The following is a 24,380-nucleotide window of genomic DNA, read 5'->3' on the forward strand; positions in this document are numbered from 1 at the left end:
GTGGATGACGCACTGTTATGGGGAGGATCTGTGGATGACGCACTGTTATGGGGAGGATCTGTGGATGACGCACTGTTATGGGGGGATCTGTGGATGACGCACTGTTATGGGGAGGATCTGTGGATGACGCACTGTTATGGGGGGATCTGTGGATGACGCACTGTTATGGGGATCTGTGGATGACGCACTGTTATGGGGGGATCTGTGGATGATGCACTGTTATGGGGGATCTGTGGATGACGCACTGTTATGGGGGATCTGTGGATGATGCACTGTTATGGGGGGATCTGTGGATGACGCACTGTTATGGGGGGGATCTGTGGATGACTCGCTGTTATGGGGGGGATCTGTGGATGGCACTTATGTCATCCACAGATCCCCATAAGTGTCATCTACAGATCCCCCATCAGATGCATCAGTGTGGAGGGAGGAGGCGGAGACACTCATGGTGGGGCCCGGTGCAGTGATTCTACTCTATTACACTGGGCCCCGCCGCAGCTGTTAAGTCCATTCAATCCGAATGGGTCCACAATTACTGTACTGTACTTACTGTAGTACCTTATGTATAGCATTAAGACGGCGCAGACTGGCAGCTCCCTCGGTCATGCGCCGCCTGCCGCAGCTCCCTCCTCATGCGCCGCCTGCCTGCTTATCTCACTTTATGAATGAACAGGCAGACGGGCAGGCGGCACATGAGGAGGGAGCTGCGGCAGGTGGCGAATGACCGAGGGAGCTGCTGGTCTGCGCCATCTTAATGCTATACATAAGGTACTAGTACAGTAAGTACAGTACAGTAATTGCGGACCCATTCAGATTTAATGTACTTAACAGCTGCGGGGCCTGGTGTATTAGAGTAGAGTCACTGCACCGGGCCCCGCCATGAGTTTCCCCGCCTCCTCCCTCCACACTGATACTTCACTGGCCGCGCTGTGCAGCATAGCGGCCAGCGAAGTATCCCCAATTCGCTTTATAAGACGCACGGCCATTTCCCCCCCACTTTTGGGGGGAAAAGTGCGTCTTATAAGGCAAAAAATACAGTAAATAATAAACATATTGCATTGTCTACTGACTACTTACCAGTCCAGGACAATAAGATGAGCTGGTCTCTGGCTGCAGTCTGGCTCTTGGTCGGGCTCTGGGACTGGAGACAAACACTGTACGTACACCATTCAGGAATGTCGCCCTGGCTGGGGTCCTGGGGAAGAAGAAAGCAGCTGCACCTGCAGGCTGCACTCCAATCCAGGCAGGTAGGAGGCTAGGTGCCCACTTCTAGTTCTGTCCCAGAAGGAGAAGGCACAGGCACTGCACTACTGCACTGCCGCACTGGGGGTCGGGGGAGGCAAATTGCTGGTGGTGGGCCACTGTGGCTGTGGCTGGCTGCTGGGCTGTGCTCAGTGTGCGGCCTTGCCGCCTTCTCTTCTTCCTCCTTCGCTCCACCCCTCATTAGCTCCAAAGTCAGCAGAGCTCCGCCTCCGCTCCACCCTCTGCACTGCAGCCTGAAGCCAGGTAATAAGCCGGCATAAGCTAGCAGCAGTTAGAATAGTCACTCAGAGTCAGGACGTCAGACCCCCCCCCCCCCCCCCCGCCCCCACGGCTTTACTGAGGCAGCAGCGCTCAGTCACAGTCAGGAGTCAGCAGGCGCCGGCGCCTGGCTCAGCTCAGTGCGCAGCCTGCTGCCTGTGTCTGTGTGCGCTGCCTGTCTGACATGTGCCGCCCCACGCCACGGCCCGCCGGGATTCTTTAGAGCGCTCAGCCGCTCTGGCGGCGCAGCATGAGGGGCGCCGCCGGCCGCCACTGTTATGTTAGTTATAACCAACTTTTTTTTTTTTTAAACTGCGGCGGGCGCCCCCTGCTAAGTGGCGCCCTAGGCGACTGCCTAGTTCGCCTTACTGGTGGCGCCGGCCCTGATCTCCTGTGTAACGTGTGCGCATCCCAAAAATATCTGTGACATCCAGTGTACTTTTTCTGTAGACGGTGTCTGCTGCGGTCAGTGACATTAGCTGCGCTACATCTTCTGTGTAAAGTGTGCACATCCAAAAAATATCAGTGACATCCAGTGTACTTTTCCCGTAAACGGTGTCCGCTGCGGACAGTGACATTACCTGGGGTACATCTCCTGTCTAACGTTTCCACCTCCAAAATACCTGTGACATTCCCTGTAATTTTATATTAGGCGCTGCTGACCTCAGCGACATTATCTGCGGTATTTCTCTTGTGTAACGTGTGCGCATCCCATAAATATCTGTGACATCCAGTGTACTTTTTCCGTAGATGGTGTCCGCTGCGGACAGTGACATTACTTGGGGTACAACTCCTGTGCAATGTTTCCACATCCCAAGTACCTGTGACATTCTCTGTAATTTTATATTAGCCACTGCTGACATCAGCAATAGTTAGGCCGCTGCAGACAGCGACATTATCTGCACTACATCTCCAGAGTAACATGTGCACATCCCAAAAATATCTGTGACATCCAGTGTACTTTTTCCGTAGACTGTGTCCACTGCAGACAGTGACATAAGCTGCGCTACATCTCCTGTGTAACGTGTGCATATCCAAAAAATATCAGTGACATCCAGTGTACTTTTTCCACAGATGGTGTCCGCTGTGGACAGTGACATTACCTGGGTTACATCTCCTGTGTGACGTTTCCACATCCAAAATACCTGTGACATTCCCTGAAATTTTTTATTAGCCGCTCGTGAAAGCATTGACATTATCTGCGGTATATCTCCTGTGTGACATTTCCACATCCCAAATACCTGTGACATGCCCTACAATTTTTTATTAGCCTCTGCTGACATCAGCAACATTATCTGCGGTATATCTCCTGTGTGATGTCTCCTGTGTGTTGTTTTTGCGCATACACTAACAAATCCTACGCTACTGTACGTGTGACATACTTTCAAGCATATATAACATTTAATATGAAGAAGGCGAGCAGTAAGGGACAGGGAAGTGTCCGTGATGCTGATGGTGCACGCAGAGGCCATGCCCCTGGGCACGTTGAAACTGTGCCTGCTGCCAGAGCAGAAGAAAAACGATTATACACGATACCTAGCTTCATGTTCCAGTTTGCAGGGCGGTGCAGGACAAAGCTCTCAACATCAGACCAGCGCGACCAGGTGATCGATTGGATTGCAGCAGATAATGCTTCCAGTTGGTTAAGCACCACCCTGTCTTCCACCAAGTCCAGTCTCAGTAGCCAAGAGTCTGGTCAACACAATCCTCACCCTAATCCTCCTTCCTCCCACCATGGAGAGTCTTGCCAAACAAGTGATCCCACACTCGGATATTCGGAGGAGCTCTTTTCAGCGCCATTCCTTCATTTGGGCCTCTAGACAGGCCCGCTTGAAGATGGACATGAGATCTTGTGCCCTGATTAACAAACTCTTGAACATCAACAGTCACAAGAAGATGATGGTGGGGAACGGCAATTAGTGTTTCACGAGGTGGATGCTGATGATGAGACACAGTTGCCAATAAGTCAACGGCAATTAGTGTCTCAAGAGGTTGATGATGAGGATGAGACACAGTTGTCAATAACTGAGGTTGTTGTTAGGTCAACAAATCAGGAGGATGAGCAGAGTGAGGAAGTGGAAGAGGAGGTGGTGGACGATGAAGTCACTGACCCAACCAGGGAAGGTGGCAAGCCGAGCGAGGACAGCAGTACAGAGGCAGAGGGATCCGCAGCACCGCAACAGGCTGGAAGAGGCAGTGGGGGTGGCAAAAGGGAGAAGGCAGGACATACCAAACAGGCACGCTACTGTTCCCCAGGGCACACCCTTGCGGAAATCTCCCTTGCCAAGGAGTAGGTGTTCTGCAGTTTGACACTTTTTTGAGGAAAGTGCGGACGACAAAAGAATTGTAATTTGCAACCTGTGCCATACAAAAATGAGCAGGGGCGTGAACACTAGCAACCTTACCACCACCAGCATGATCCGCCACATGGCATCAAAGCACCGTAATAGGTGGGCCGAACGCCTGGGTCCACAATCTGTGTCTGCAGGTCACACCACTGCCTCCTCTTCCCCTGTGTTACGTGCTGGCCAATCCCCTGTCGAAGGCGCAGACCCGGATGCCTCCCGCCCTGCACCTGGACCTTTGCAAGCAGCGACCACATCCACTTCCGTGTCCCAGCGCAGCGTGCAAATGTCCTTACCCCAAGCATTTGATCGAAAGATGCGTGAATACAAGAGCACGCTGGTAGACACACTACTGACGTTGTTCCCACCTGACCACAGGGGCTCATGAGGAGGAGTAGGAGGAAGTCACCAATGCAGCTGGGGCACCGGCACCACTTTAGAAGGGATGGTTAGCATGGCTGAAATGTGGAAAAGCTTTGTCAGCACGGCGCAATATCCAGCACCACCATCTGATACAGACCGTATTAGCAGGAGGCAGCATTTCAGCAATATGGTGGAGGAGAACGTGTGCACACGTCTGCACAAACTGATGGGTCTGCCCCATTTAACTTCTGGGTCTCCAAATTGGACACATTGCTTTAGCTTGCCCTTTACGCCTTGGAGGTGCTAGCCTGCCCTGCAGCAAGTCTATTGTCCGAACGTGTGTTTAGCGCGGCAGGGTTTGTGATCACAGACAAGCACATTCGCCTGTCCACAGCCAATGTGGAGAATCTCACGTTTATTATATTGAACCAGGCATAGATTCCACAGGACTTACCTTGAGCAGAGTAGAAAAGTATACCGGCTGCACCCAGCTATTATTGTACTCCAGCGCAGTTAGTTTGTTCTGTTTGCCATTTCCCAAAGTTTTGATCGCCTCCCCCAAATAAAAAATACTAAACAAAACACCTTCTCCGACTCTTCCAACTACACTGCCATTTCCACCTCCTCCTCTACTAAGACCTCCACCTCCTGGTTCAAGATTATTATTTGTTATATTGGCAGAGTAGAGAAGTATACTGACTGCACCCAGCCATTGTTATACTCCAGTGAAGTTTGTTTGTTGTGTTTAGCGTTGATTGCGAATATTCTAATTGCAAATTTTTACTGCGAATATCGGCACTTCGAGAAATTGCGAAGATATAGGATATAGTGCTATAGCATCGTAATCGCGAATATTCTAGATTTTGTTTCATTAGTACCCTCAATGCTTGTTGCTTTTGGGCCAATGAGAAGGCTGCAATATCTTTGTCTGAGCTTAGCAACATCTCTAGCAACCAATAGGAAAGTTGCCTACTCCTTACTATACAGTTGTGTTCAAAACAATAGCAGTCAGACATCACTAACCTGATCAATCACTGTTTTTTGGTAGAAACGATATTTCTACATGGCAAATAATTTACTAGCAGGTGTAGTAGAGTAATAGAAATCCAACAGACCCAACAGTCATGACATGAATGCTGCTGATTCTGTGTAATTAATCACTAATTGAAAGGGGCATGTTTAAAATAATAGCAGCGTGGCGTTCAATGAGTGAGGTCATTCATTCTTTGAAAAACAGGTGGCAATAATTGCCCTTATTTACGGAAGGAAGGCAGCAATTGTTGTATATGCTGGTTACAGTGCATTTCTCTCTGAAAATCTGAGCAAAGTGGGTAATTTCAGACATTGTCAGAAGAACAGCGTACCTTGATTAAAAAGTTGCTTGGCGAGGGGGAAAACATATAACGAAGTGCAGAAAATGATAGGCTGCTCAGCTAAAATAATCGCAAATAAAGATGGTCTTGCGGTTCGCCCGGCGGTAGTTTTGCAGCGAACTTTGCTCGGTGGCGATTCGCAAAACAAGCGAACATATGGTGATGTCCACCCGCGCCATATTATTTGCATTGTGCAGAACTTTGGACACATCCATCAGGTGGGACAGGACAGCCAATTGAGACTTTTCAGCACATGGACACTAGAGATGTCGCGAACATAACATTTTCCGTTCGCGAACAGGCGAACCGGGTAAACCCGCCGTAGACTTCAATAGGCAGGCTAATTTAAAACCCACAGGGACTCTTTCTGGCCACAATAGTGATGAAAAGTTGTTTCAAGGGGACTAACACCTGGCAAAACTCCCATGGAAAATTACGTAGTTGACGCAGGTCGGGTTTTAATCCATAAAGGGCATAAATCACCTAACACTCCTAAATTGTTTGGAATAACGTGCTTTAAAACATCAGGTATGATGTTGTATCAATCAGGTAGTGTAAGGGTTACGCCCGCTTCACAGTGACAGACCAAACTCCCCGTTTAAACGCACCGCAAACAGTCCATTTGCACAACCGCAAACTCCCCATTTGCACAAGGTTGGATACCAAGCTAGCCATGTCCCGTTCCTTGTCCTCACTGACGTCATTGAAGGTCCTCTTCCGCCACCCAGCCACGTACAACACCAAGGGTCCCCGAAAGATGACAACAAGCCCCCTGGGACGCCTGCTGTGGTTGGTCTTCCACCTCCTCAAAGCCACCTTCCTCCTCTGACTCCTCTTCTTAAGACTCCTCTCTCTGCGTTGCGCAGGTCCAGCAATCGATGACGACAAGGCTGCTTCTGGTGGTGATGGTGACCACAACTCTTCCTCTTCATGCTCATCTACGGCCCTGATCCAGCACTCTTCGCAGGGCACGCTCCAGAAAAAACGCATATGGATGAGGTCGATGATGTTGCCTTGGGTTTGACTGACCAGGTTTGTCACCTCCGCAAAAGGACGCATGAGCCTACAGCCATTGTGCATGAGCTCCGCAGAGGCTGTCCCTCTTTTTTTTAAATAAAAAAAATCTGTTCTTAACAGTTTTAATCTCTGTTTTGTCCCCTATCTGGGGCCGGTGTATGGAATAGATTTTAGGAACCGGGAGATGGAAAAAGATGCTTGGTCGGTCCCTCTTACTTCCAATTTGGGGCACTGCGCGTACGCCTTGCAATGTACTGTGCTACTAGATATGAGTGGTATGTTAAGTAGTACTTTTCCTATCAGTTAAATCCCTGTTACGTCCCCTATCAGGGGACGTGTATGGAATAGATTTTTGGAACCGGGAGATGGAAAAAGATGCTTGCTCGGTCCTCTTACTTCCAATTTTGGGCACTGCGCGTACGCCTTGCAATGTACTGTGCTACCAGATATGAGTGGTATGTTAAGTAGTACTATTCCTATCAGTTTACTCCCTGTTACGTCCCCTATCAGGGGCCGGTCTATGGAATAGATTTTAGGAACCGGGAGATGGAAAAGATGCTTGGTTGGTCCTCCAACTTCCAATTTGGGGCACTGCGCATGCACCGTGCAATGTACAGTCGTGGCCAAAAGTTTTGAGAATGACACAAATATTAGTTTTCACAAAGTTTGCTGCTAAACCGCTTTTAGAGTCTTTGTTTCAGTTGTTTCTGATGTAGTGAAATATAATTACACCGCACTTCATACGTTTCAAAGGCTTTTATCGACAATTACATTAGATTTATGCAAAGAGTCAGTATTTGCAGTGTTGGTCCTTCTTTTTTAGGACCTCTGTGTAATGCAATGGCACCAACAAACAGACCAGTGATGAAAGCAAAAAGGTGTTTATTCACCAGAAACATAAACGTCCAGGACACTTGTCTGGTAACAAGGAATAATAACAAAAACCAGGCAAGGAGATTCCAGGAATAGTCCCAACCAGTGCTGAATGATGCTGTGCACTTGGCAGTCGAGTCACTCCAGATCTTGGGTCCGCTGCAAAGGACAAAGTTCCTGGCCAGTCTTCAGTCACTAGCAGTTGTGACCTATACCTGGTTGAGGGAAAATAACAGTGGGCACTGATCACCCTGAGAGACCTCCTTTTAAATGCCTGCTGACCAATCCCAGGTGCCAAGTGTCCACTACCATAGGTGAACAAATTGCCCTGCACCTGAGTACATGGCCTAAGGCAATCACAAGTTGATTAACCCATGGCTGGCTCCCTAATCCACTTTGCTCTTGTGAGTCAGTATATTATGCGCCACTGGTCGACGAAGCGCATAAGAAGCGCGTACTCGCGACCGTGTATCCCTTTGCGAACCTGCCCTCGTGCAACGCACGGACCGCATGATTGACTCAGCGCGAGTATGCGAGCGCGTGGACCCAGATGCGGAAACGGAAGTCGCAGGAGACACCGGAGACAACCCTGGCCGCGGCGTCTTGTCACTCGCTGGCCACTCTGTCCCCGGGACTCCGACGGTCCTCCCCTCCGATGTCCACGCGAACGCATTCCCCGCACTGGCTCGCAAAGGGGTCAGCGCTGGTGCATCATAGACACGCATAACCTGTCCCGCAACTCCACGAGGACCCCTCTTGGTTCCCCTGGAGTGCAAAGCAGGTGAGGATCTTACATTACCCCCCCCCTCGAGGAGGCGGCTCTGAAGACTCCAAGCAAGCTTTCTCCCCGATTATCCCGGTGAAAGGCTGCCACCACTCATCCGCATGCACCTGGCGAGCAGGTATCCAACATCTCTCCTCTGGACCAAAACCCTTCCAGTCCACCAAGTATTGAAGAGACCTTTGGACAAAACGAGAGTCCAAAATTCTGTTCACCTCGAACTCCGGTACCCCTTGGACCTCCAGCGGGGATGGGGTCTGAATGAAGGGAGCGGAGTCGGCTGCCGATTTGAGAAGTGAAACATGAAAGGTGTTCACTCCTCGGATCGACGGTGGAAGAGCAACCTTGTACGTAAACTCGGTTGATCTTTTGTGTCACTGGGTATGGGCCAATGAATCGAGGACCCCAACTTGGAAGATGGCTGACGCAGCGGAATGTTCCGGTGGAGACCCACACCTGATCTCCCACCTTAAACTTTTGCTCTACGGTGCGATGACGATCAGCAAACTTCTTCTGTTGCGCCACCGCACTGCGGAGATTCCGCTGGGCCGACGACCAAATGGGATGTCTATCCTCGAACCATTGATCCACCACCGGCGAGTCAGTGGAGGGTCCGGCCAAAGAAGAGAGTCTTGGATCCCTGCCCCCCACGCACCTGAACGGAGACATCTTAGTGGAAGCATGCTCAGAGTTGTTATAAGCCACCACCGCAAAGGGTAATACGCTGCCCATTCCTCCTGGCAGTCTGACACGAAGCACCGGAGATATTGCTCCAGGATCTGGTTAGTCCTTTCCGTCTGACCATTGGTCTCTGGGTGAAAACCAGAAGAAAAAGACAAATTAATACCCAATCGGGAGCAGAAAGAACGCCAGAAGCGAGAGATGAATTGCACTCCTCTGTCAGAAACAATGTCATCCGGCGCTCCGTGTAATCGAAAGACATGATTCAAGAACAGATCTGCAATTCTCTGGCCGAGGGCAATCCAGGGAGTGGGATAAAATGGGCCATCTTACTAAAACGGTCCACCACTACTCCAGATTAACCGTACTACCAGAGGACCTTGGCAAATCTGTGATGAAAGCCATGAAATGTGAGTCCATGGAGCCTGGGTATTGGCAGTGGGAGTAAAGTCCCAGAAGGGGCAAGACCGGGACGGTATACATCTGGCACAAACAGTACATGCCTGATATAGGCCTTAACATCCACGGACATGTTGGGCCACCACACGGACGTTTAACAAGGGCAAAGTGTTTCTTAACACCCAAATGCCCGGCAGACTTGAGTCATGAAGCTGTTGGATGACCTTCAATCGAAGGTTAATGGGTACAAACCATCGACCCTCGGGTTTGTCAGTGGACTCTCGCCTGTGAAGGCTCAAGAAGAGAGGACAAGTCCTCCATTACTTCTGCGGCCCCCAGGGCAGCAAGAAAACATTTAGTTGGGAGAATGGTTTCTGGCTCAGAGTCCAGGGCGGAAGCAGCCTCGGGAAGCAGCGGACAGGGCATCTGCCTTCACGTTTTTGGAACCTGGTTTTTATAAGTGAGGCGGAAATTGAAGCGGGTGAAAAACAATGCCCACCGGGCTTGTCGGGAGTTGAGTCTTTTGGCACTCTCTAGATACTCCATATTTTTGTGGTCAGTGTAAACCGTGATGGATGTTCTGCACCCTCTAGCCAATGTCTCCACTCTTGAAAAGCCAATCTTACTCCCAGAAGCTCTCTATTTGCGATATCATAATTACACTCGGCTGGAGAGAGCTTCCGAGGAGGAAGAAGGCACCGGGAAGTAACCTCTCAGGGCCATCCCCAGACATCTGAGAGCTGAACAGCCCCACCACCGACCTCAGAGGCATCGACCTCCGAGCACAAAATACAGGTTGGTGGAGTCTGGATGAGTAGAATTGGAGCCGTGCAAAAGGGCCTGATTTCAGCGTCTCAAAGGCTCAGGTCTGCCCCTCTACTCGGTTTACTTAGATGGATTAGCTCCCTTCTTAGTGAGGATGGTGAGAGGTACTACTATCGCAGAAAAATTCTTAATAAACTTGCGGTAGAAGTTGGCAAAGCCTAAGAAACGCTGCAACCCCTTAAGATCCTTAGGCTGAGGCCAATCCAAGACAGCAGAAAGTTTGGATGGGTCCATAGCCAATCCCTTTTCTGAGATAATGTACCCCAGGAAAGGCAACTCCTTCACCTCAAACAGACACTTCTCAAGTTTGGCATAGAGGCGGTTCTCCCTCAGCTTCTGGAAAACCTGACACACGTGTCTCCGATGAGAGACCAGATCCGAAGAGTAGATTAGTATGTCATCTAGATAGACAACAACACATCTATCCAAGAAATCTCTGAGAACATCGTTGATGAACTCCTGGAAGACCGCGGGAGCATTACAGAGACCGAAAGGCATCACGAGATACTCGTAATGCCCGTCTCTGGTATTAAATGCGGTCTTCCATTCGTCACCCTCTCTAATGCGAACTAAATTATAAGCACCCCTTAAATCGAGTTTGGTGAAGACTCGGGCCCCTGCCACCTGAGAAAACAGATCATCAATCAGAGGCAGTGGATACCGATTCTTCACCGTAATCCGATTAAGGGCACGATAATCGATGCAAGGTCTCAAGCCTCCATCCTTCTTCTCCACAAAGAAGAATCCAGCTCCAGCAGGGGAAGTGGATGGACGAATGAAATTCTTCTCAAGGTTCTCTTTAATATACTCCCGCTGAGCCTGAACCTCAGGCCCAGTGAGATTATAAAGATGCCCTCGTGGTGGCATGGTACCTGGCAACAGGTCTATAGGACAATCATATGACCTGTGGGGAGGTAACACATCAGCCCCCTGAGGACTGAACACATCTCGGAAATTATGATACTGCTGTGGTAAAGTACTTAATACTTCCATGGAGGCTAGTGACAGGTCGGGACGAATGCACTTAGTAAGGCATTCCGTACTCCACTGACAAATAAGACCCGAGCGCCAGTCCACTACTGGATTATGGAGCCTTAACCAAGGGAGACCCAAAATCACGGGAGTGGATGGCATGTCAAGGACAAAAAGGCTTAAGGTCTCCCGATGATCAGCCCCCACCGTTACCTGTATTCCCGGAGTCATCCACACTGCACGACCATCTTGAAGAGGGGAACCATCAATCGCGGTCACTGACATGGTGGTTTTCGGCTGGATCAACGGGATGCCAAGTCGACGAACCAAGGTTGAGTCCACAAAATTCCCAGCGGCCCCAGAATCGATTAGTGCTGAAAACTCATGGACCTTGTCTTGCCACCGTAAGGATATGGATACCATCACCCGGCTTGGAGGAGGGATAATAGCACCTAGGGGGTTCTCCTCTATGCCCCCTAGGTTCATTCGTTTCCCGCCGACAGGAGGGGACAGGTTTTAACGAGGTGTCCAGACTTTCCGCAAAATAGGCACAGGCCTTTCTGTTGGCGACGAGCTCGTTCTGCCTGTGTGAGATGGGAGGATCCAACCTCCATTGGCTATTCGGCCAATTTAAGAGGCCCTGGATGTGGTCGAGAGGATGAAAACCGAGATGACCGTTCCACTCGCCTCTCACGGATTCGCCTGTCGGCATCGATTGCCTGAGAGATAGCCATTTCCAACGAGAAGGGGGTAGGCAAGGCCAAAAGAAGATCCCGGACCGCATCCGAAAATCCCAAACAGAAGCGATGGCGTAGGGCTGCGTCGCCCCAGATGGTGAAAGCTGCCCATCGCCTGAATTCGGCAGCGTATTCTTCAGCTGGGCGGCGGCCTTGTTGAATATGCTCAAGATTGGTCTCTGCGGTGCGAGTACGATCCGGGTCATCGTAAATCACAGCCATAGCCTCGAAGAAGGCGTCCACTGACGAAAAAGCTGTATGGTCTTGAGGCAAATTAAATGCCCAACGTTGGGGGTCTCCACGTAGCAGTGACATTACAATCCCAATTCTCTGCCTGAGAGTGCCAGAAGCCATCGGACGCAACTGGAAATAAAGGAAACAGGAGTCCCTGAAGTTTAAGAACTCCTGTCGCTCTCCTGTGAAGGGGTCAGGCAGAGGAATCTTAGGTTCTGTTTGATGCCTTGCGATAGTGACGGGTAGTGCTGAGGCTCCCTGGATCAGCTGCTGAACCTCCTCCATCACAGTTGTCAGTTGCTCTTGGATTTGCGCTGCAGCGGCTGCTGGTATATTTGGGCGTCGTTGGAACAGCAGGTTAACGGCTCCCGTTAATTCACTCAGCTGCTGCTGGATCTTGTCCATGGCAACTGTTAGTTGGGCCCACTGTTCTGTAATGCAAGGCACCAACAAACAGACCAGTGATGAAAGCAAAAAGGTGTTTATTCACCAGAAACATAAACGTCCAGGACACTTGCTGGTAACAAGGAATAATAACAAAAACCAGGCAAGGAGATTCCAGGAATAGTCCCAACCAGTGCTGAATGATGCTGTGCACTTGGCAGTCGAGTCACTCCAGATCTTGGGTCCGCTGCAAAGGACAAAGTTCCTGGCAGTCTTCAGTCACTAGCAGTTGTGACCTATACCTGGTTGAGGGAAAATAACAGTGGGCACTGATCACCCTGAGAGACCTCCTTTTAAATGCCTGCTGACCAATCCCAGGGTGCCAAGTGTCCACTACCATAGGTGAACAAATTGCCCTGCACCTGAGTACATGGCCTAAGGCAATCACAAGTTGATTAACCCATGGCTGGCTCCCTAATCCACTTTGCTCTTGTGAGTCAGTATATTATGCGCCACTGGTCGACGAAGCGCATAAGAAGCGCGTACTCGCGACCGTGTATCCCTTTGCGAACCTGCCCTCGTGCGTACGCATGGACGCATGATTGACTCAGCGCGAGTATGCGAGCGCGTGGACCCAGATGCGGAAACGGAAGTCGCAGGGGATATCGGAGACAACCCTGGCCGCCGCGTCTTGTCACTCGCCTGGCCACTCTGTCCCCGGGACTCCGACGGTCCTCCCCTCCGATGTCCACGCGAACGCATCCCCGCACTGGCTCGCAAAGGGGTCAGCGCTGGTGCATCAGAGACACGCATAACCTGTCCCGCAACTCCACGAGGACCCCTCTTGGTTCCCCTGGAGTGCAAAGCAGGTGAGGATCTTACACTCTGCAATTCGACTGGGCATGCTCTTAATCAACTTCTGGGCCAATTCCTGACTAATCACTTTTTGGAGTTTGTCAGAATTAGTGGGTTTTTGTTTGTCCTTATGGCACGGTGCTCCATCGTGCTGGAAAATGCATTGTTCTTCACCAAACTGTTGTTGGATTGTTGGAAGAAGTTGCTGTTGGAGGGTGTTTTGGTACCATTCTTTATTCATGGCTGTGTTTTTGGGCAAAATTGTGAGTGAGCCCACTCCCTTGGATGAGAAGCAACCCCACACATGAATGGTCTCAGGATGCTTTTCTGTTGGCATGACACAGGACTGATGGTAGCGCTCACCTTTTCTTCTCCGGAAAAGCCTTTTTCCAGATGCCCCAAACAATCGGAAAGATGCTTCATCGGAGAATATGACTTTGCCCCAGTCCTCAGCAGTCCATTCACCATACTTTCTGCAGAAGATCAATCTGTCCTTGATGTTTTTTTGGAGAGAAGTGGCTTCTTTGCTGCCCTTCTTGAGACCAGGCCATCTTCCAAAAGTCTTCGCCTCACTGTGCGTGCAGATGCGCTCACACCTGCCTGCTGCCATTCCTGAGCAAGCTCTGCACTGGTGGCACTCCGATCCAGCAGCTGAATCCTCTTTAGGAGACGATCCTGGCGCTTGCTGGACTTTTTTGGACGCCCTGAAGCCTTCTTAACAAGAATTGAACCTCTTTCCTTGAAGTTCTTGATGATCCGATAAATTGTTGATTGAGGTGCAATCTTAGTAGCCACAATATCCTTGCCTGTGAAGCCATTTTTATGCAACGCAACGATGGCTGCACACGATTTTTTGCAGGTCACCATGGTTAACATGTCAAGTCTGCCATTTTAACCCAATCAGCCTGACATAATGATCTCCAGCCTTGTGCTCGTCAACATTCTCACCTGAGTTAACAAGACGATTACTGAAATGATCTCAGCAGGTCCTTTAATGACAGCAATGAAATGCAGTGGAATGTTTTTTTTGGGATTAAGTTAATTTTCATGACAAAGAAGGACTATGCAATTCATCTGATCACTCTTCATAACATTCTGGAGTATATGCAAATTGCTATTATAAAAACTTAGCAACTTTTCCAATTTCCAATATTTATCTAATTCTCAAAACTTTTGGCCACGACTGAACTGTGCCACCCTACATGAGTGGTGTGTTAAGTAGTACTATTCTTATCAGTTTAATCCCTGTTACGTCCCCTATCAGGGGACGTGTATCGAATAGATTTTAGACAACCGCAAAAAGTTGTCAATAGTTGACACACTCATGACATAAATTTTATTCCTCTATGCGTCAATCTTGGTGTAGTGATGACTGTGCTCGTGCGCACGTTTGGCAGATTGCAGGCGATGGTAGTTTTTCAAAGCCTACAGTCGGCTGAGGTAGTTCAGTGACAGTAACGTGACCCAGAAAACAATGATTCTGCAGTGTGGTGCCCATGTTGGCCTAGTAGGCTTTAAAGATCACCTTAGATGATCACAAAGACAATTAATGTATTTTCTATGCAAAATTAATCCAGCCGATCGCTTTTGGTCGTTCACAATGAAGCAACAACTTATCATCTGGGGTGTGCAACATTGCCATTGCCAAACACCTCATAGAGGTGATCGCTTCATTGTGATACGCCAAGCCCCTTCACCACAACAAGGTTCACGATCACGAAGGGGAATTGACACATGTATTATGCCTGTTTTTTGTTTTGTTTTTGCAGCCACAGTGCAGCACCAGAGGCCAGAAAAGTTAGTCATGTACACATGCCATGAAAATTAGGTATTGTTGCGGCCTGAAAAAACGTAATGTTTTCCCAGGAGAAAGTGCACACAAACATTGCGGCTTGACCCCTAGTTGGTGGCGGAGAAGTCACGCAAGTCATCCGGCATGCAGAGATAAAATACAGCAGCGTGTGGACCATTTTTAGCCCAAGGCAGCTGTCACGACTATGACTGATCCAGACAGGTGGATTGGCAGGCCGGGGAGATTGTGGAGTGGAGTGAACATTGTCAGGGGTTACCACCTCATCGTCCATATGATTGCCCGATTAATCTATTACCTGGGGCAAAACTACCTAAAACCCGGTTATACAATCTTTCCGGCCAGGAGAGGAAGGCTATGCAAGATTATATTTCAGAGAGTTTGGCTAAGGGACACATCAGACCCTCTTCTTCACCCGTGGCTGCAGGGTTCTTTTTCGTTAAAAAGAAAGATGGGGGCCTGCGTCCTTGCCTGGATTTCCGGGAAATAAACCGGATAACTATCCGAGATCCCTATCCTCTTCCTCTCATTCCCGACCTCTTTAATCAGGTTGCTGGTGCTAAATGGTTCTCCAAAATGGATCTCAGAGGAGCCTATAACCTGGTTCACATAAAAGAGGGGGATGAGTGGAAGACGGCTTTTAATACTCCGGAAGGGCATTATGAAAATCTGGTAATGCCATTTGGTCTTACTAATGCGCCTGCGGTGTTCCAACATTTTGTCAGCGATATTTTTGGTCACCTTATCGGGAGATTTGTTGTGATATATCTTGATGACATCCTGGTCTATTCTCCGGATCTGGTTACACATAAGATCCATGTGAGACAAGTGCTGCAGATATTAAGGGCCAACAAATTATTTGCTAAATTAGAGAAATGTGTGTTCGCCGTAAAAGAACTGCCATTTCTGGGGTATGTGTTGTCAGATTCAGGTTTCCGCATGGATCCAGAGAAAGTCCGGGGGATTATGGACTGGGATCTGCCTGAGAACCTGAAGGCATTGCAACGCTTCCTGGGGTTTGCCAATTTTTATAGAAAGAACTATTCCTTGGTGGTCAAACCACTGACGGACATGACCCGAAAGGGATCCGATTTTTCCAAATGGTCACATGCAGCCAAAACTGCCTTTACATCTCTGAAGGAGAGATTCACCTCGGCCCCTATTCTCGTACAGCCAGATGTCTCGCTTCCTTTTATTGTAGAGGTTGACGCATCAGAGGTGGGGGTGGGAGCGGTACTATCTCAAGGCCCGTCCCCTGGTGAGTGGCATCCGTGTGCTTTCTTTTCGAAGAAATTGCCTACTGCAGAAAGGAACTATGATATTGGCAACAGGGAACTTTTGGCTATTAAGTTGGCATTTGAAGAGTGGCGTCATTTTTTGGAGGGGGCGGTTCATCCCGTCACGGTGATTACTGATCACAAAAACTTATTATATCTGGAGTCTGCTAAATGTCTCACCCCTAGACAGGCTCGGTGGTCGTTATTTTTTACTAGGTTTAATTTTGTAATAACCTATCGCCCGGGGGCAAAAAATACTAAGGCGGACGCATTGTCTCGAAGTTTTCCTGGAGGGGCTGATGTTGATGTACCAGAGCCTATTTTGCAAAAGGGGGTGGTGGTCTCTGCATTACACTCAGGTTTAGAGGGGAGGGTGTTGGAAGCTCAGGGGGACGCCCCGGCCTCCTGCCCCTCGGGTAAACTGTTTGTGCCAGAAGATTTACGCCTGGAGATACTAAAAGAACACCATAACTCCACACTGGCAGGACACCCAGGTAGTAAGGCAACCTCTGAATTAGTGTCTTGTCGGTTCTGGTGGCCTAAGTGGCGCCAGGAGGTGTTGAATTTTGTGTCTGCATGTGCTACCTGTGCTCGTCCGGCAGGGCGTCTTTTACCTCTGGCCATCCCCACCAGGCCTTGGACGCACCTATCTATGGATTTCATTACGGATCTACCAGTATCAGCGGGGAAGACTGTTATTCTTGTGGTTGTTGACAGATTCAGTAAAATGGTGATCTTTATTGCTCTTGCCGCATTGCCTAATGCTAACACACTGGCTCAGGTTTTTATTGACCACATCGTGAAGCTTCACGGGGTCCCTTCCGATATTGTTTCTACCTGTGCTCGATCTAAGGTAGATCATATCAGCACGGCAGGGCGTCTTTTACCTCTGGCCATCCCCCACAGGCCTTGGACGCACCTATCAATGGATTTCATTACGGATCTACCAGTAGTCAGTGGGGAAGGACTGTTCTTCTTGTAGTTGTTGACCGATTCAGTAAAAAGGAGCACTTTATTGCTCTTGCCGCATAGCCATATGCTACACACTGGCTCAGGTTTTTATAGACCACATCGTGATGCTTCACGGGGTCCCTTCCGATATTGTTTTGGATCGTGGTACTTAATTTGTTCTAAATTTGGAAAGCTTATTTTTCTCGTTTAGGTGTTCATCTATCATTCTCTTCATCTATCCATCCACAGTCCAACGGTCCAGACTGAAACGTACAATCAAAACCTAGAGACATATTAGAGGATGCTATTTTTTCGAAACTCAGGAGGAATGGTCATCTATTTACCGTTAGCCGAGTATGCCATATATAATCGTCGTCAAGAATCTACCGATAAGTCACCATTTTTTTGGTGCGTATGGTTTCCATCCTCAGTTTTGTACATTTAGTGAGGGGGGGCCGTCTGGGATTCCCGAGGAGGAACGATTTGCATCTTCACTTTCTTCAGTGTGGCGGAGTGTGCAAGAAAGTTTGAAGAGAATTGGTGGTAGATACAAACGTGTGGCTGATAGGAAGCGCTCTGAAGGTCCGGACCTTGGGGTGAATGACTTGGTGTGGTTTTCTACCAGAAATATTAAGTTGAAGGTTCCCTCGTGGGAAAATTAGGTCCGAGATTTATTGGTCCTTATAGGGTAATAAAGATCATTAACCCGGTGGCTTTTCGTCTGGAGCTACCTCAGACTCTAAGGATCCATAATGTCTTCCACAGGTCTCTGCTTAAGAGATATGTAGAACCTCCTGAACCATTGCCACTACCGCCTCCACCGGTGGTTGTTGATGGCAGTCTTGAGTTTCAGGTAGAACAGATTGTTGATTCACGATAGGTTCGCCGCTCTCTTCAGTACCTGGTGCACTGGAGAGGTTATGGTTCCGAAGAGAGAATGTGGGTTCCAGCATCAGAGATAAAAGCGGACAGACTTATTCGGGCTTTTCATAGCTCCCATCCGGAGAGGCCTGGTCTTGAGGGTCCGGGGGCCCCTCGTAGAAAGGGGGGTACTATCACAACTGTGACTGATCCTGACAGGTCTGGGAGGAGAAGGTCGCAGCGACTTGCTACTCGCGATAGCTTGTGAGTTTGCTCCGTGGTTCAGGGTATGTCATCGGGGTTTTGCCTTGTGAACCTTTTTGTCCTGACTGGGAGTTTGTAGGCATCCTTCTCAGGTGAGTCCTGTCTGCCACTCCCAGCTACTATATTAGTTTCAGTTTCACTTGCAGTCATTGCCAGATGTAGTCCTTACTTCCAGTGCTATTCTGACCTTTGAAGGAGATCGTTTGACGGTGTTGCTGTGGAGCTCTTGTCCGGCGTGGACTGTCGTGTTTGGGATCGCCCTCTCTGCTCGTGACTGGATAAGTCTATCTATGCTGTAGATTGTTTGTTTGTTGCTGTCTTCCCCTGTTGTTCTCCTAGACACGAGTGATGGTGACTAGTGCTCCCATTGGCCTTTCCCCAGTCTAGTGATGTTAGGGTGACTGAGGGTTTAGGCATCCTGCTCGCCGCACGGGCTCACACCCCGTCTAGGGTATCAGGACAGACAGGTGCCAGTTTAGGGTTAGTCAGGGGTGGCCATCCTATTTCCCATCCGTAGATAAGGGTCCCCCTTCCCCTCCGTCTGGTGCGACACGACTGCTGCTGGGATAGCGGTCGTGACATATAGCCTTTCTATATTTCATGACATATGTCCCCATGGTTGCCAAGCCTTTTATGCTGTTGTCGTCGACACAGTACTGTTGAACACAAAATGGCTGCGGCTGGAGGGTCATGTATCCAGGCAAATCACCTACATATGATTTCTCCTCCATACAAATACACCACACCTGACGTCTGCGCTGTTGGAAGTTAAGGGCTGGTGCAGTGTGTTTGAATAGCGGAGACGCAATGTATTTGGTCACATGACCCTCCATCACCAGCCCTCTTATGGACTGGACCTCTGTGTGGACACCAACAAGAGAACATATCTTATAAAATATATCAAAATATAACAAATACTATACATGAAAAATTGAAGCTTTTTGCGCACATTTTTGATCAAATGTGTGTCGGGCCCATCTACCAATGCCAAGGTGGCTTATGCAGATGGGTAACTAACACTAAGAGAACTGTCTCTCTTGGCCCTAATTTAAGCCTACAATGTTCAGGGTGGTGTAGGAACCAGCTATATTTATACTCTGCTTGTAAACCCTGGGCAGATGGACAGGGAGTGCTTAATCTAACAGGAGGGTAGCTCTAATGCATAATTCTATTGTTTGCATGTATAATAGAGTGCTGCCATGCATATTTTATTTGCTGTCTGCATATCAGCTTTATGGATGTTCACCTATGACTTTGGATGTGTAATTATATTAATACATAAGATTCAATAAAAACATATTGCACATGTATGTAAATAATCTATGAATTTTGATATTATTATACCTACTCAAATTTTCTGATTCTTTTTTTGCTCAAAAAACGTTATGTTTTTATAAATAACATGAATAGAGTTGAGCGAACACCTGGATGTTCGGGTTCGAGAAGTTCGGCCGAACTTCCCGGAAATGTTCGGGTTCGGGATCCGAACCCGAACCGAACTTCGTCCCGAACCCGAACCCCATTGAAGTCAATGGGGACCCGAACTTTTGGGCACTAAAAAGGCTGTAAAACAGCACAGGAAAGAGCTAGAGGGCTGCAAAAGGCAGCAACATGTAGGTAAATCCCCTGCAAACAAATGTGGATAGGGAAATGAATTAAAATAAAAATTTAAAAAATTAAAATGACCCAATATCAATTGGACAGAGGTCCCATAGCAGAGAATCTGGCTTCACGTCAGCAGAGAATCAGTCTCTTCATGCCATAGCAAAGAATCTGGCTTCATGTCAGCACAGAATCAGTCTCTTCATGCCATAGCAGAGAATCTGGCTTCATGTCAGCACAGAATCAGTCTTCATGTCATAGCAGAGAATCAGGCTTCACGTCACCCACCACTGGAACAGGCCACTGTCACACATTTAGGCCCAGGCACCCAGGCAGAGGAGAGAGGTCCCGTAACAGAGAATCTAGCCTTATGTCAGCGCAGAATCAGTCTTCATGTCATAGCAGAGAATCAGGCTTCACGTCACCCACCACTGGAACAGGCCACTGTCACACATTTAGGCCCAGGCACCCAGGCAGAGGAGAGAGGTCCCGTAACAGAGAATCTGGCCTTATGTCAGCGCAGAATCAGTCTTCATGTCATAGCAGAGAATCAGGCTTCACGTCACCCACCACTGGAACAGGCCACTGTCACACATTTAGGCCCCGGCACCCAGACAGAGGAGAGCGGTCCCGTAACAGAGAATCTGGCCTTATGTCAGCGCAGAATCTGTCTTCATGTCATAGCAGAGAATCAAGCTTCACGTCACCCCACCACTGGAACAGGGCCACTGTCACATAATTAGGCCCAGGCACCCAGGCAGAGTGAGAGCGTCGCGTAACAGAGAATCTAGCCTTATGTCAGAGCACAGAATCTATCTTCATGTCATAGCAGAGAATCAGGCTTCACGTCACCCACCACAGGAACAGGCCACTGTCACACATTTAGGCCCCGGCCACCCAGACAGAGAGAGAGGTTCATTCAAACTTTGTGTTGTCCGCCACAATATAATGGTAAAATGAAATTAAAACATCTAGTATTGAATGAGGAAGTAGCCCTGGAGTAGATAATATATTGTTAAGGGGAGTGTAGTTAATATCTCCATCTGCACAAGGGATTGGACAGGTCCTAGTGGGAATGCATGCCTGCTTCATTTTTATGAACGTCCGCTTGTCCACATTGGCTGTAGACAGGCGGCTGCGTTTGTCTGTAATGACGCCCCCTGCGTGCTGAATACACTGTTCAGAAAAAACGCTGGCCGCCGGGCAGGCCAGCACCTCCAAGGCATAAAAGGCTAGCTCTGGCCACGTGGACAATTTGGAGACCCAGAAGTTGAATGGGGCCGAACCATCAGTCAGTACGTGGAGGGGTGTGCACAGGTACTGTTCCACCATGTTAGTGAAATGTTGCCTCCTGCTAACACGTTCCATATCAGGTGGTGGTGCAGTTAGCTGTGGCGTGTTGACAAAACTTTTCCACATCTCTGCCATGCTAACCCTGCCCTCAGAGGAGCTGGGCGTGACACAGCTGCGTTGGCGACCTCTTGCTTCTCCTCTGCCTTCGCCTTGGGCTTCCACTGGTTCCCCTGTGACATTTGGGAATGCTCTCAGTAGCGCGTCTACCAACGTGCGCTTGTACTCGCGCATCTTCCTATCACGCTCCAGATCACGCTCCAGTGTAGGAAGTAAGGTGGGCACATTGTCTTTTTACCGGGGATCCAGCAGGGTGGCAACCCAGTAGTCCGCACACGTTAAAATGTGGGCAATTCTGCTGTCGTTGCGCAGGCACTGCAGCATGTAGTCGCTCATGTGTGCCAGGCTGCCCAGAGGTAAGGACAAGCTGTCCTCTGTGGGAGGCGTATCGTCATCGTCCTGTGTTTCCCCCCAGCCACGCACCAGTGATGGGCCCGAGCTGCTTTGGGTGCCACCCCGCTGTGAACATGCTTCATCCTCATCCTCCTCCACCTCCTCCTCATCCTCGTCCTCCTCGTCCTCCAGTAGTGGGCCCTGTCTGGCCACATTTGTACCTGGCCTCTGGTGTTGCAAAAAACCTCCCTCTGAGTCACTTCGAAGAGACTGGCCTAAAAGTGCTAAAAATGACCCCTCTTCCTCCTCTTCCTCCTGGGACACCTCCTCTTCCATCATCGCCCTAAGTGTTTTCTCAAGGAGACATAGAAGTGGTATTGTAACGCTGATAACGGCATCATCACCACTGGCCATGTTGGTGGAGTACTCAAAACAACGCAACAGGGCACACAGGTCTCGCATGGAGGCCCAGTCATTGGTGGTGAAGTGTGTCTGATCCACAGTGCGACTGACCCGTGCGTGCTGCAGCTGAAACTCCACTATGGCCTGCTGCTGCTCGCACAGTCTGTCCAGCATATGCAAGGTGGAGTTCCACCTGGTGGGTACGTCGCATATGAGGGACGGTGAGCGGGAAGGCTGAAGTTACGCTGTAGCGCAGACAGGCGAGCAGCGGCAGGGTGTGAACGCCGGAAGCGCGAACAGACGGCCCGCACTTTATGCTGCAGCTCTGACATGTCGGGGTAGTTGCGAATGAACTTCTGCACCACCAAATTCAGCACATGCGCCAGGCAAGGGATGTGCGTCAAACCGGCTAGTCCCAGAGCTGCAACGAGATTTCGCCCATTATCGCACACCACCAGGCCGGGCTTGAGGCTCACCGGCAGCAACCACTCATCGGTCTGTTGTTCTATACCCCGCCACAACTCCTGTGCGGTGTGGGGCCTGTCCCCCAAACATATGAGTTTCAGAATGGCCTGCTGACGTTTACCCCGGGCTGTGCTGAAGTTGGTGGTGAAGGTGTGTGGCTGACTGGATGAGCAGGTGGAAGAAGAGGAGGAGGAAGCTGAGTAGGAGGAGGAGGAGACAGGAGGCAAAGAATGTTGCCCTGCGATCCTTGGCGGCGGAAGGACGTGCGCCAAACAGCTCTCCGCCTGGGGCCCAGCCGCCACTACATTTACCCAGTGTGCAGTTAGGGAGATATAGCGTCCCTGGCCGTGCTTACTGGTCCACGTATCTGTGGTTAGGTGGACCTTGCCACAGATGGCGTTGCGCAGTGCACACTTGATTTTCATTCACGACCTTCATTCCATGTGGGGTCTAGGACCTCATCGTCCCCTGCAACGGCTTCCACCCAGTCTTGATCCCTGACCTCCTGTTCAGTCTGCACACTGCAGAAAGACGCAGCAGTTGGCACCTGTGTTTCGTCATCATCAGAGACGTGCTGAGGTGGTATTCCCATGTCCTCATCATCAGGAAAAATAAGTGGTTGTGCGTTAGTGCATTCTATCTCTTCCACCCCTGGGCAAGGGCTAGGTGGATGCCCTTGGAAACCTGGCAGCAGAGTCCTTCAAACAGCATAAGAGACTGCGGCATAACTTGAGGCTCAGACAGTTTCCCTGATATGCATGGGGGTGATGTGACAGACCGATGGGCTTGGTTTCATGCGCCATCTGTGCACTTTCTGCAGAAGACTGGGTGGGAGATAATGTGAACGTGCTGGATCCACTGTCGGCCACCCAATTGACTAATGCCTGTACCTGCTCAGGCCTTACCATCCTTAGAACGGCATTGGGCCCCACCAAATATCATTGTAAATTCTGCTGGCTACTGGGACCTGAGGTAGTTGGTTCACTAGGACGTGTGGCTGTGGCAGAACGGCCACGTCCTCTCCCAGCACCAGAGGGTCCACTACCACCACCACGACCATGTCCGCGTCCGCGTCCTCTTATTAGATGTTTTCCTCATTGTTCCCGTTCACCACAATTTGAGAATGGCAAATTTGGGAATAGTTTTTCAACCCGAAAAAAAAATGTGCTTTTACGGTCACTAGAAATAACTTGACCAGCTAAACAGTACTGATTTGTTTGAATAGAAATGTGAGGCCTGTTTTTTTTTTGCGCTGTGTGACAGGTATAGGTTTAATCATAGAATCAGACTTCTATCTGCACGGTAGCGTGTGTCTTAGGTTTTTTCTGAATGACACTATCGGCACCTTCAATGTAAGATATCCTTTTTGGGATAGATTTTAAGTAGGCCTCAAATACCAGAAACTAGTTATTTTAAGAATGGCAAATTTGGGAATAGTTTTTCAACCCAGAAAAAAAAAAAGTGCTTTTATGGTCACTACAAATAACTTGACCAGCTAAAACAGTACAGATTTGTTTGAATAGAAATGTGAGGCCTGTTTTTTTTTGCGCTGTGTGACAGGTATAGGTTTACTCACAGAAATCAGACTTCTATCATCACTGTAGCGTGGTGTCTTAGGTTTTTCTGAATGGCACTATCAGCACCT

Source organism: Bufo bufo, chromosome 6 (assembly GCF_905171765.1).
Source record: "Bufo bufo chromosome 6, aBufBuf1.1, whole genome shotgun sequence".
NCBI lineage: Eukaryota > Metazoa > Chordata > Amphibia > Anura > Bufonidae > Bufo > Bufo bufo.